At 44.6% G+C, this 14,593-nt stretch overlaps 1 protein-coding gene across 1 annotated transcript in view; it reads right to left on the bottom strand.

Annotated features, from left to right (window-relative positions):
- The window catches only part of LARGE1 (LARGE xylosyl- and glucuronyltransferase 1), a 697,253-nt gene that overhangs the window by 256,787 nt on the left and 425,873 nt on the right, over positions 1 to 14,593 (bottom strand). The gene's annotated exons all lie outside the window — the stretch shown is intronic.

Raw genomic sequence — 14,593 nt, 5'->3', positions numbered from 1 at the left:
AGCAACATGGCACAAGTATACATATGTAACAAACCTGCACGTTATGCACATGTACCCTAGAACTTAAAGTATAATAATAATAAAAAAAAAGAGATTGGTACCAGTTCTCTTAGCAAAAGTCAGGCAGTGGCCGCCTCATTTAGGACAGTAAAATTTTGAGTGACATACAGGTCACAGACAGAGTCAAGAATCTGCAGTGAGGAAACCTGCATTAGAGTTTCTTCTTTTCTACCTACCAGGCAGTTAGGTCAACTTCTTTGATTTTCAGCTTTCTTCCTGCCTATCAGATCTGATTACCATCATGATCATATCTACTGTACTCCACAAACTAGCTCTTAAATCTAACTGAAAGCGCTTCCTGAACTGCTAAATGTTATCAAAATGATTGCTACATTTTATGACCGATTTGAATCAGGAATTAGGTAGAATTACTTGGTTTGAGGTCAAAAGCAGGAGTCTTGGAAGCTGACTTGCAAGAAAGGCCATAACCTAGAAAAACCTCTTGGAGACTTTATCCCTCTTGCAACGGGTTGGTGATGGCTGTAATATTAGCAAATACAAGGTGTTGTTATTCATGCTTTTCTCCTCCTCTTTCCTTTTTCCTTTCTTCTGTTTTTCTATTTCTCACACATTTATCGGGCATTAACCTATGGTGTTCTATGCTGAGCCCTGTCCCAGCAACTGGGGTCTCAGGGATGAGCAAAATATAATAGGGATCCTCCAGGGACTCACAGTTTCTGGATTTGGAAAACCACTTCCTGCTTGTTAAAGGAGGGTCTCACTGCATGTTAAAAGAGCATCACACACTGGGGCCTGTTGGGGGGTTGGGGGCTAGGGGGATAGTATTAGGAGAAATGCCTAACATAGATGACGGGTTGATGGGCGCAGCAAACCACCATGGCACGCGTATACCGATGTAACAAACCTGCACGTTCTGCACATGTACCCCAGAACTTAAAGTAGAATAATAAAAAACCCAAACAATCCAGTTATACTCTTTCAGTTATTTTAAAATGTACAATGACATTATTATGGACCGTAGGCACCCTATTAAAAAAAAAAGACTCTTGTCCCTATTGGGGTGTTGGGAAGCAAAATGGAAAGTTGGCTCCATAGATCCTGGCAACGCCAAGAGTTTGAGCACTTGAGGCAGCTCCAGGATGGTGGGGGTACAAATGGCACCTTCTCCGCCTGATGCTGGGAAGTCAGGAAAGCAGAGATTTCATGCGGGATGGACAGGACTTGGAAGCAAACCAACCAATGCAGCTCCAGAAACCGTTGCCATGTATCTACATTAGGTTGTTGTTATGCGTCCTGTGTTCTGTTTACTATTATCGTTTTCTTCCACGTCCTTTCTACCTGTAAGATTTCAGTCTTTTCAAAAGTCTTGGCTGGTCCGCCTTCCATTTGGTTGACACTTGAGTGAGAGCACTAACGGTTACATGGCATCATCCGGAGGCTGGGCAGAGACGCCTCACCTGGGAAGGTCAAATTCAGACGAGCCCAATATGAGCTTTCATTCAGCTCTCTTAGAGAGGAAGGTATTTTTACTTCCAGAGCCACTCTGGAGATCCAAGATTTCATTTTATTAATGGAAATGCTTCCCCTCGCAACCACCAGTTCAGCAAAGCTTGGAAACACACTGATACTGGGGGCAGAGGTAGTGTCATGCGGAACTGGCTATTGAGTTCTCATGTCCAGAGGACGGAGAGGGTGATGGTGAACAGATGGGGACAGAAAGGACGAAGGTAAAAGAGTAAGGGCAGTGAAGAGGCAGGTTAAAGATGGTCAAACAGCAGCTCTAGGCATTTAAGGAAAGAGACAGGTGAGTGTGGGCAAGGAAGTAGTCAAGGGGAACGAAAGAGGAGGGGTCGGGGCTGAGATAATGGATGCTGGTAATGATCGCTGATGCTCTTAATTATAACCACAAGGCACTGAAGATTCCGCCTCGTTAAAGGACGATTAAATTATCTTCACTCTGTTAAACCGATAGAGGCAGGACAGTGGGCCATTCGCTTTCAGAATTTTCTTGAGCGTGTGGGGTGTAAACAGTGAAAAGCTGTGACCTGGGCCTCAGTGCTACAAATACATTTATCTACCTGGGTTGTACACGTGACACCTTCTAAAGCTGCACCTCGCCAAATACACAAAGAGCCTGGGATAACAGACACCTTGGGGAAGAGTTTGATGTTCCTGGGTTTAAAAAATTAGTCAGCTACAGTTCTAATGCTCCTCTCACTTCATCACACAATCTTTCCTGATAAAATCAATAAATATTTATGGGGCTAGGTGCTATCGGTGATTCAAAGAAAAATGAGCCAGGTCTCTAACCTTGAGGAGTTTCAGCGTAATGATTATATAAGAATCTTTCTTATTCTAAAACCAATGTCATCATGATTTAAATGCAGCAACAGGACTTACTCAATAAATCTTATTGTGAATCATACTTGGAAAGAGAATAATGTTTCTGGAAAACTAATGTTAAAGGATGATCAATTTCCTCTTTTCCTGTCTTCTTAGAGTTTCTGCATCTTATAGGCGAGAGCTATGTTAAAGGAGGGTTTGCAGGAAGGCTTTGAGGGGCTGTGACTGTTTCTGGAGATCAGAGCTTCAAAACTGGAGTTCTGGCCTCCATGAGAGAGGTGCTTCCACGACAGGAGAGCGGTGGGTTCTACTGCCTTGCTGACTTTAAGTTAATGAGTCAATTAACGGTTGCTTTTACTTTCTTTCCTCCAAATTGTTTTGCGACCGTCTGTCAATAAGTACAGCATCAGGACTAAAGCCATGCCCCCCGCCCCATCTGGTTATTTCTGTTCAGTCTCTCTTCCTCTTTACATCCTCTGACCTCTCTTACCCATTCTTCCTTATTGTCACTTTTGTGACACTATTGCCACAATTGTCACTATTGTCACTTATTGTCCTAGAGTGATATCCACTCACCCAAAGTAATTAATGAGGTTTTTTTTTTGTTTGTTCATTTGTTTGTTTTTGACAGAGTATCGCTCTGTCGCCCAGGCTGGAGTGCAGTGGCACGATCTTGGCTCATTGCAAGCTCCAACTTCAGGGTTCAAGAGATTCTCCTGCCTCAGCCTCCTGAGTAGCTGGGATTACAGGTTCCCACCACCACGCCCGGTTAATATTTTATATTTTTAGTAGAGACTGGGTTTTGCCATGTTAGCTAGGCTAGTCTCGAACTCCCTAGCTCAGGCAATCTGACTGCCTTGGCCTCCCAAAGTGTTAGGATTACAGGCGTGAGCCACCATGCCCGATCTGAGTCTTTTGTTTGTTTGTTTGTTTGTTTGTTTTGAGAGAGTCTCGCTCTGTTGCCCAGGCTGAAGTGCAGTGGCACGATCTCGGCTCACTGCAACCTCTGCCTCCCAGGTTCAAGCAATTCTCCTGCCCCAGCCTTCTGAGTAGATGGGATTACAGGCATGTGCCACCACACCCGGCTAATTTTTGTATTTTTAGTAGAGACAGGGTTTCACCATGTTGGTCAGGCTGGTCTTGAACTCCCGACCTCAGGTGATCCGCCCGCCTCAGCCTTCCAAAGTGCTGGGGAGTCTTTTTTTTTTTAAAAATAAAAAAAGGAATACATGTTCCTTGTAGGAAATTTAGGAAATAAAAATATACAAAACTAGACATAACTGTAATCCCATTAACTAGAGACTGGGATGGTTAACATTTTAGTGAATATTCCAGGACTTTCTGTCATTTAGATGTTCAGTTGTTTTTAAACTCTTGTCCTGATTTCTACCAAATTAGGTTCTAAGTTAGATCATCTCCCAAATTCAACCATCAGTTCCAATGCCACATTATCCGTGAGGACACTCTGATCCACACCCCCTATTGAACACAGCATCGCCTCTCCCCTCACACTCTCAACCGCACTTACTCAGCTTTATTTTCCACCATGGCTCGTATCACCATCTGACATACTATATATACATTTACGTATTTCCCCAGGGGAGAACAGAAGCTCCATGTGGGCAGAAATTTTTGTCTGCTTTGTTTGCTGCTATACCTCTGGGGCCCAGGGATACATAAGCCCTGATTATCTCAAGAAGAGCAGGTGCTTCTCTTTGACAACAGTAAATCACTCGTGGAGACAAGGACCATCGCTCAGGACAATGGCCTTGCAGATGTGCTCCCTGGCACTTCTGCCAGCAAGGGGAAGAAGAGGAAAGATATTCTGAGACTTGGCTCTCAGTGTCAGCTGTGCTGCTAACTCTCTGGGTGATCCAGGGCATGTGGCTTGCCCACTCTGAGTCTCAGTTTCGCACTGATAGAAATGAGAGGGCGGGGTGTGGGTGGTGTCTGAAGGCACTTCCATCTCTTTGTTCAGTGAGATGATACAGCGTCTAGAGAGAAGACAGCATGAAGTTCCTGGGGCTCTAGCCCAAAGCCACAGAAAGCAGGATCTGATCACCTATCCCTCCTTCCACTGGTGCAGGACTTGACAGTTTACAAAGTGCTTTTGCTTAGATTATCTCATTACTTTTATCAATTGGCTAATCAGCCCAGGAATCTCAAACAGAGCATCAAAATCAAGCATGGAGAGCACCTAAAATGGCATGGCAGAGTCAGCAGGACTAAATAGAAGAGAGAGAGAGAGAGAGAGAGACAGAGAGAGAGTGAGAGCGAGCGAGTGCGAGCGCCAGGAAAAGACTGAGGAAATCCATTGGGGAAATTAACTGCAACTTCAGAGAGAGGCAGAAAGAGAGCACCAAAAGGCAGGGGAGTTAATTTTCACAGAATTCATCCAATTCTTATTTAAATACCCCTTTGGCAACCATCAAACTTCATCAATCCAATGGGAATTACACAATCTGCTGTTGATCTAGCCGTCTTCATTGAGTCCTGTCCCTTTCTCCTTGTCTCTCTGATGGAGAGAGGGGACCTGGATGAGTGTCTCCAGCTCTCACCCCCCAAACTTGGCTTGAAGGTTGCAGAATCCTCAGATATCTGAGGCTGAAACTTCTGCAACACATTTAGAAGAACATATCTAGGTCTCTGTCAAATCTGTTTACTGGGTTATATAACTGTGCTCTTATTGTAATTCTGTGACTTTTATCAAAAGGCTAGATCCAAATTGCAGACGCGAATATTCCTTTTTACATTCGCTCTGGTTGACTGACTGCAGCCTAAGTCTATTCTCTAGCCCTTTTGGATTGCTGCAAGCTTGCAGGAGCAAGCTTCCCCCCGCCCCCCACCCCCTTAAGAAGGAGTGTGCTTCAGGGCAACAGTAAACTTATGCTTATCAAATTATTCATTCATTCACCTGTTCATCCATCTGATGGATAATTACTGTGCCTGTACCATCAACAAGACACTGATTCAGGCAATCGGGATAAAGAGTCTCATTCAAACTGGTGAGAAAGATGCAATTCACTAGCATCAGGAGCTGGAAAGCTGCCTCCTGTCCTCCCCACAGGTCTGCTGAATTCCCTGATCTCCACTCCATGTTGGTGATGAAAATCACCAATTCCTCTCATTCTGATTGGCATCAGTCTAATGGGTTTCTTGACAGCAGCCTAAGGTCCTTCTCCCCAGTATCTACTCCTCTGCTTGCTTTTCCGCCTCATGAGTTTCTCAAGGCAGGACCTTTGGAGAGTACTTTAGTTGTAAAGGCATTTCCTCCAGCTGCCAAGCTGCGTAATCAGAGAAAGTGCCTATCCATCTCGCAGGGTCAGTAGACTTACTGATTAAGAAAGACGAAGAACCTGCCACAAAGGATGCAGAGCTTGTGCTGTTGGTGAGATGACCTCCTTTAGCCGAGTAAGAGGATAAAACTCACTGAAATCTAGAAAATAAGATTGCTTCTTGGCCTGGCGTACTGGAAAGCACACACCGACAAGGAAGCTCTGCTCTGCTGCTCATGACGGCAAGACCTCTTGAGCACTTGATGTGAAACTGAGTTTCTGTTTCCCTATCTGCAAAATAGAGATCATGATATCTCCCTTTAGGCTTGCCATGAAGATTAAATAATTGTTATCATTTATTAAGCATTAACTATAAGCCAGGCACTGTGTGAAGCAGCTTATCAACCAGAATCTTATTTAATTCCATTGTGCTACTCACGTTAGCCTCAGAGTGAAAGTACCGGGGAGGAATTTTGCCATTTGTTTCCCAGAAAGAGGCTTTGGTGCCCAAAGGACTTGGTGAAATTTCAAACACAGTTGACTTCCAAATGTCTAGAATTGTGCTTGTTGAACATAGCAGCCCCTAGCCACATGTGGCAATTTAAATTTACATAATTAATCAAACTCAGATTAAATTAAAACTCAGTTCTTCATTCATGCCAGGCACATCTCCTGTGCTCAGTGACCACATGGTAGTGGTTACCATATCAAACAGCACAGATGTAAAACATTTCCATCAGTCCAGAAAGTTATGTTGGACAGAGCTTAGGGATGGAAAATAAGACATGGGAGGAGAAACAAGAGAAAGTGAACGAGAAGGCAAGAGAGTCAATTCCATGGAGGTTTGTAAAATGTTGGCATGTTTTCAATAATTTTTCATGGCTAACAGAGTGAGGCTGTTCTCATTTTGAGGCTGTCTTAAGTACTTTCTGGGGTATTTGGATGGTTTCACAGGACAGCTTTAGTAGCTATGGTTACTAACAGTTCGGCCCCATTCAGAAGTATTGTATCTTACAAATTAGTAAAGATAAAAATAAAGACATTAAAAAGTCATACAGAATCCATTCCCATAAGCCAAATGGCTCACCTACTACCATGTGCCCTGACAATGTTAATTCTAATAACCTAGCACTAAAGGAAGAGTTTCCCCAAAATAAATCATGTGCTAATCATCATGATCTGGGGAAATGCTTTGTAATATTCCAAGATGCAAGGAGTCATCATTCCGACATAACCTACCTCTCTAAATCTCCCTGGGACCACACCAAATGCTCCTTACGAAGTGCAAATGTAATCACAACACCCAACTTCAAAAACTTCATAAAGCAATCCTTTCCCCGGAGTACCTATCAAAGTCCTTGGCTTGGCATAGGATCATCGGTTTTCTCAAGACAGTCCCAAATGTCCTTGCGCGATCACCACAAACTCAGTGATTGGCCCAAGTCATTCCCGGGTGCCATGAACAGTAACTGGTGTGCAGAATTAGAACAATGGGACACGGCCTTGATTCTCTTCTGAGCAACATGAACTGGGATTTCTGCCACCCCGATCTCAGCTGCCAACTCCGAAGAAGTCGTGACCCCCTTCACAACCTACCTGTAGTTCACCACCTCCCCCTGTCTGCTCAATCTGCCAACAGTCGTCTCATTTGGTCATTCATTCATTCCACAAATATTTATCAACTGCTTCTATGTCTACATATGGTGCTAGGTGCTGAGGTTACAGAGGTGAAGAAAACAGAATGCAGTCAGGTGCCTATCCCCGTGGAGCTTACACTGTAGCAGGAGAAAACGGGCAGCAGAAAAATAAATATTTAAGGTACACAATGCCAAATGGTGATAGGTGCTACGAAGATCACAAAACGCATGGTGGTAGAGGGAGAGGGAAGAGGGCAACTTTATATTTAGATGTTACCTTCCCAAGACTTTTCAAACTGTCATTCATTCATTCAAGAAATGTTTACTGAACACTTTACTATGTGCAGGCCAGCGTTCTGAGCGCTGGGGTGAGGACAATGATAGGGTCTGGCTGTGTCCCCATCCAAATCTCATCTTGAATTGTAGCACCCATAATTTTTATGTGTTGTGGGAGGGACCCAGTGGGAGAAAATTGAATCATGGAGGTGGTTTCCCCCATACTGTTCCTGTGGTAGTGAATACATCTCACGAGATCTGATGGTTTTAGAACAGGTTTCCCCTTTCGGTTGGCTCTCATTCTCTTGTCTGCCACCATGTAAGATGTGCCTTTCCCCTTCTGCCATGACTGTGAGGCCTCCCCAGCCATGTGGAACTGTGAGTCCATTAAACTGTGAGTCCATTAAACCTTCTTTTTCTTTATAAACTACCCAGTCTCAGGTGTGTCGTTATCAGCAGCGTGAAAACGAACTAATAGAAACAATGAAAAAAACAAAGTTCTGGCTTGAGGGAGCTGACATCCTAGTGGCAGAGAGAAACAAGAAGCAAACACCACACTGCAGGTGCTCAGATGAACGGAAGTGCTAAGGGGACATTAACAAGGGTAGATGGGGCTGGGCTGGGTGGTGTTGCTGTCTCTAAAGAGAGTCCCTATCCCGGGGAAGGCAGTGACTTCACATGCACATTTTATTGTTTTGCTAGAACACAGTTTCCCTGTCTTGTATCCCTGGCCACTTCCTCCTTCTTTTCCAACTCCTGACTCCAGCAGCACTTTCCTTCTGGAGCTGATGGGGGGCGGGGGTGGTGCTCTGCTCAGGCATAATTACTTGCTCCCTCAACTGGATCATTGTAAATTGTAAAGAACTTGATTAATCTAGTATCCTGCAATATTACATCATATTTACATATTTGGGTAAGTTATTCCTACCAAGTTCACATTACTGAAGAGCTGGGACTGCGTCGTATCCATCTTCATTTACTCACGCCAGAAGCTCCATGGAACATCAACCATGAACCCTGCCCCGCTTCCCTACCAGAGAATGAAGAGGAATCCCTGTCATTTTGTCCTTATTTTCTTTCCACCTCATTCATCTCTCACAAAGGACTGAGGTGTTATTTAAATGGAATAGTGCAATTTAAATGAAATAGTGCATGGTAAGTGTTTAGCACAGTGCCAAGAACATGAAAACGGCTCAGTAAATATGTGTTGTTTCTATAACTATTACTACACTAAATAGAATTATTTGTATGCCAACTGTTTTCTAACTACATCACTCCATTCATTATCCAGTACACTGCTGCAGCACTTCTGATTTTAGTCTCCAACTAGAATAAGATCAATCTGATAGCGGATGCCACAGGACCTGGGAATCCCATACAGCTTTCCTGCTCACTAGAGAGAAGGTTCACATTTGAAGGCATTGCCCCGAGTTAGAGGCAGTTACTGACTCTTTACATCATCTCTGACACTCTCTATATTCAAATATGGTGGAGATGCTTTGTCTTCAAAACCCACAGGACTGACACTTCGGTAGCTCTTCGCCCGTGACCCTGAGCTGCAGAGCTGCTCCACTTCTTGAGTTTTCTCTGTTGTTCACCTCTTCCTACCATTGTCACCAGTTTCCTGGGCACTCTTGTCTCTTATTCCTGTTTTTCTCTTTATTGTTCCCTCCATGTTTTCTGGGAGAAAGTGGCAAGAATTTCAGCAACCCAGTCAGACAAAACTGAGCCTGATACCCAAACATCCCCCTTCAATTGCTGTGAGAGCATCTCAGCCAGACACATCTTTGGTCTCAGGATCTTCTCTTGTACAATTAGGACAACACAAAGCTGCTTCAAGGGCAGTTGAGTGGACATACATCTCTTAAGATGACAGTGTTGGTACACAGTATATGAAATTGTTAATAGTATTGGTGCTCTATGCCTAACTCCAAATTTAGGGACATTCTAAAAGCTCGAGGGCACTAAAATGCTGTTTCCTGATAGCTGGCCACCTACTACCTGTAATAATGTAAAAATGCAGTGCAAGAATTTTTACGTAGGAAAGAGCAGGAAGCGGTTTTACATATAACTGCATACAGCTAGAAAGAGGTTGGGGTCATTATACCCACATGCATGGAGAGTCAGACAGAACCTCTGATAAAAGTAGTTAAAAAAGATGAATGCATTTTCCCGACTGAGCTATCCCATCCAGCCCAGATTCAATAATTTAAAAGACAATGCTCGACGCTCACTTCAAGGTGAGAGAAAATTCTGAAGATGCAAGAATCTTCTCAAAACTTCCTTTTAATTAAAATGTTGGTTGGCTGGATTTCTCCTGAGCCTCAGCTCTTTGCCTATGAAGGAGAAATCACGAGGGGCTCTGCCTAGACAATAAGACACTTAATCTGAAATTGGAGCTCAACCATAAGTCAGTCTGATAACCCCATTTTTGTGCCCAGCATTGGGTAGGGGCTAAAAGCTTTGGAATAGTATGAATTTATCAGTCTTGAAGGCTAGTGCTGCATAGCTGAAACGAAATAAAACTGTCAAACTCAAACAGAAAAGACGAGGAATTCAAGATGTGGCTAAATTACTATGGAATAAAGGCAAGGTCAGGGGGAAAAGAAAACCATTCCTGAGGCAGCTGAAATGCAAAATTTTTGCTGAGATGAAAGGCCGACCCCTTGATGTGACTGTATGGCTCCATAAATGGTAAGAAGAGTTTCATGGAATATTTCAAAATAGAAAGATACAGAAGTGTCACTGGCAGTGTTCTGAACAGAGTGGGTGCCAGAATAGTGTTGAATTACTAAATGAGTGATGACAGAAAGAAGAAAAAGCAGGTAGATAAATAGGTAACAGCAAGACTGATGGGGCCTTGTCGGCCACTGGCAGGTGACAGATGAGCCAATGCATCATCCCGGGAGATGCAAGGGAGGCATGGCGACACTCCAAGCTCCCAGATGAAGCCCCTATAGCTGAGAGGCACAAAGAGCAAGGAGCTGGGGCCGCACGGTCCAAAGTCCAGGCAGGAAGCAGGCCCATCTTGATTCTCCAATGTCTGTTCTGTGCAGAACATTGCCAATGACGCGTTTGCATCTTTCAAGTGAAGGCAAAGGAGTGGGGGAGGGGGATGACAATGGCTGCAAACCACCTCCTGGGCACCGCACTCTCCCTTTACATCTGCGCATCTCCTTTGTCCCCCAAAACCCTTTGAAATGGAAAGTGGTATCTTGATTTTCAGCAGAGGAAACTAAGCCTCTAAGTAACAAACTCCAGTTGCACAGCAAACAGGAAGCAGAGTGGGGACTCAGCGCTGGTCTGTCTGAAGGCACAGGCTGTAAGCTCCCAGAGCTTTGCAAATTCTTTCGTTTACACAATTCCCAAGAGCCCTTGAGAATGAATATACAGCCCAAATTAGCCTGCCAATGAGCCAGTGATTTCTTTGAAGTCTCCATTTTTAATCAATTGTGCACATTTTAAATTTTACCTCATAATATGGTTGTTTGCGTGCTAACTGAAAAAAAAAAATGTTTTAAATTACTTTCATATGGAAGGATGTCCTGTCCTTGTCCTGGGCGCTTTGAACAGCATCTGACAAAAACCAAATCTCCACAGCAGGGCAGGAGGGAAACGTGGGCGGTGGGGGTGGGCAACGTGTACCCTGTTTTGAAAGGCAACACACTCTACGGTGATGCTTCCTCTCTAACAATCCATTTGCAGGACAAAAGATAAATTATCAGCGTATCCCATTGAAGTCAAAATTGTGCTTAATGCCTGTGTAAGTGAGAAGAGTAGCAGTGCTCTGGCACATAACTCGAGGGTCCTCTTTCAAATTCCTTCCTTCTAAAACCATCTCTGTCCAAATGGATATCCCTACAAGCATGGTGGGCTTTTTTTTTTTTTTTTTTTAAGAGAGAGACTTTTTTTCTTGGCCGGGCTGGAGTGGAGCCGCCCCATCTCACTGCAACCCCTGCATCCCGGGTTCAAGCAATTCTCCTGCCTCAGCCTCCTGAGGAGCTGGGATTACAGGCGCACACCACTACGCCCGGCTAATTTTTGTATTTTTAGTAGAGACGGGGTTTCACCATGTTGGCCAGGCTGGTCTCGAACTTCTGACCTCAGGTGATCCTCCCACCTCGGCCTCCCAAAGTGCCGGGATTACAGGTGTGAGCCACCGCGCCTGGCCTGAGCATGATGTTTTTGAATATGTCCACATCTGACATTTGTGGAGGTGACAAAATGGTTCAGCCTAATGGTGATGACAGCGGAGTCTGAGTGCTGGTCCAAGTATTGGGCAATACGCTTTATTTATGTGGATAGTTCCAAATCAGCACCCACCCCCATACCAGCAACAACCCTATGAAGTAGGCAGTATGATCATACCCATTTTGCAGATGAGGAAACTGCAGACAGAGGGACTGAACCACTTTTCCAAGGTGACCCAGTTGGGATGTCCTGGGGCTGGGATTCATAGCCACACAGCTGCACTCAAGATCCTTGATTTTCAACAATGAGTCGAAGTACTCAGCCTCTGTGGCCCACATCTGCATAGTACAAAGCTAATAAATATCAGTGTGCCCAGACTCCTGAAATAATTAAGAGGCCCTCCAAACCCAGGTGCTGACAAGGGCTCTCCGTCTTCTGACTGGGTGGCAGTCATAAGACACTTTCTATTTGCAAAGTACGCAGCAGTTGCTCAATCTCGAGTGAAGGCTCTCATTTAAAAGGTAATACTTTGTGCAAGGCGATGCCCACTCTCTGGCTAACACAGGTCCAAGGACAAACACGAGAAATTAACTAAGCTCTTCAGCACAGATGCCAAGTTTGAACACTAGCTAATTTACAGACGGCACTGATGCTCAACAGCTGTATCAAGCTTTGCTGAGACAAAGCTTTGCATATGGTCTTTAATGAGCTCTGAAGCCAAAAAATCCTGGGTGTGGATCCGGAATTTTTCCACTTACAGGTTATTGGGTCCTGGGCAATGAATTGAACTGATGTGCCTCAGTTTTCCCACCCATAAAATGGAGATGGCCTGTTCGTGCTGCTGTCAAGATTAACTGAGGAAGTTTCCCTTGGTTTAATGCTACTTGATCGCTTAAGTAAATGAATGAAGTGACTGAGCTGCTGCTAAAATACAACACAGTTTAATGTATGTGGAAGTGCTCAGTACGGTGTCGAACAGTTAGTGCTCAAAGTGGTAGAAGAAACCGATGATGATTCCATTAAAAGATTAGATATCACGCCACCATATTCTATTTTAATTGGTTAGATCCATAGCATGGATGGATTCCTTACCAATTCGTATATTTTAAATGGTTCCAAATTCTTTTCCCACCAATTTTCCCAACTGATATTCACAACTACCCTAGCAGGTAGGCAGCTTAACTACGATTACACTCATTTTGCAGATGAGAAACACGAGGTTTCGTGAGATTAAAGGACTTGCTCAAAGCCACTAGGTTACTTGGTATCTCTGTCGCAGCTAAAATGAGAAATCTGAGTCTTGTTTTCTCCTCTGCCAGTGCCGTTTCCAAACCGCCTGCAGGTTCTGCAAAATCACAGTGAAGAAAGATCATCGGCCTCTCTGGATCACAGGGCAAATCTGGGAGAGGGCAGGCAACTGTCCTCAAGTCTCTGTCCTCTCTCGGCGCTGCCTCTATGCAGATAACTGCATGCTAGGGCTCAAGGGGAGAGCCACACTCCACTCAGTAATGCTATCCCAGTCTGGAACTGCGGCTGATTTCCTCGTTCCCTCTATTCTCTCCTCACAATTCATCAGCAAGGCCCACGTGAATATGATTCCACTGTCTAACACTCTCTTTCCCACCCACCCACACACACACAGAGGCCTCCTTTCTCTCCATCAAACATCACAGGCTCTCTCCTTTGCATCCTTCTTTCCTCTGCTTAGTACACTTCCTCAGCATCTTCTCTTGGTGGAAGCCTCTCATCCTTTGAATTTCCCTTTGAGTCTCCATCATGTTGCAGTCTTACATCTTTCATAGCACTGACTGCTATCTGAATTATCTTGCTTATTTACGCTCTCCCAAGCCCTTGACTGCCTTGGTCGCCATATGCAGTGCGTGCTATATAGTGTAAAAACAAGTTTTCCATCCCCTGCAGCACTTGCCCAGGACACAGCAAAACTAAAGTTTGGCTGCATGTGGTGACTCACGCCTGTAATCCCAGCACTTTGGGAGGCCCAGGTGGGCTGATCACTAGGTCAGGAGTTCAAGACCAGCCTGGCCAACATGGTGAAACCCTGTCTCTATTAAAAATACAAAAATTAGCTGGGCGTGGTGGCGTGTGCCTGTAATCCCAGCTACTCGGGAGGCTGAGGTAGAAGAATTGCTTGAACCTGGGAGGGAGAGGTTGCAGTGAGCTGAGATCGCACCACTGTACTCCAGCCTGGGTGACAGAGTGAGATGAGACTCTGTCTCAAAACAAAACAAAACAAAACAAAAAAACTAAAGTTTGTATTTCAATGCGACTGCTTTGAAACAGCTGAAACCATGAAGGGATCATGATCATGGCAGACTCTAACTGGATCTGCTGTGGTCTGAGTGTCTGTGTTCCTCCAAACTCCTCTGTGGAAACCTAGTCCTCAGTGTGGTGGTATCAGCAGATGGGACCTCTGTAAGTGTATTAGTCACGGTTCTCTAGAGGGACGGAACTAATAGGATAGATGTTTCTATAAAGCGGAGTTTATTAAGGAGTGTTGACTCACACAATCACAAGTTGAGTTCCCATAATAGGCCGTCAACAAGCTAAGGTGCAAGGAAGCCAGTCCGAGTCCCAAAGCTGAAGAACTTGGAGTCCACCGTTGGAGGGCAGGAAGCACCCAGCACGGCAGAAAGATGGAGGCCAGAAGGCTAAACTAGTCTAGTCTTTCCACGTTCTTCTGCCTGCTTTTATTCTGGCCGTGCTGGCAGCTGATTAGACTGTCGCCACCCAGATTGAGGGTGGGTCTGTCTTTCCCAGTCCACTGACTCAAATGTTAATCTCGTTGGCAACACCCTCATCGACACACCCAGGAACAATACTTTCCGTCCT

This window comes from Papio anubis, chromosome 16 (assembly GCF_008728515.1).
Source record: "Papio anubis isolate 15944 chromosome 16, Panubis1.0, whole genome shotgun sequence".
Classification (NCBI taxonomy): Eukaryota; Metazoa; Chordata; class Mammalia; order Primates; family Cercopithecidae; genus Papio; species Papio anubis.
This window is presented reverse-complemented; position numbering and strand designations above follow the sequence as displayed.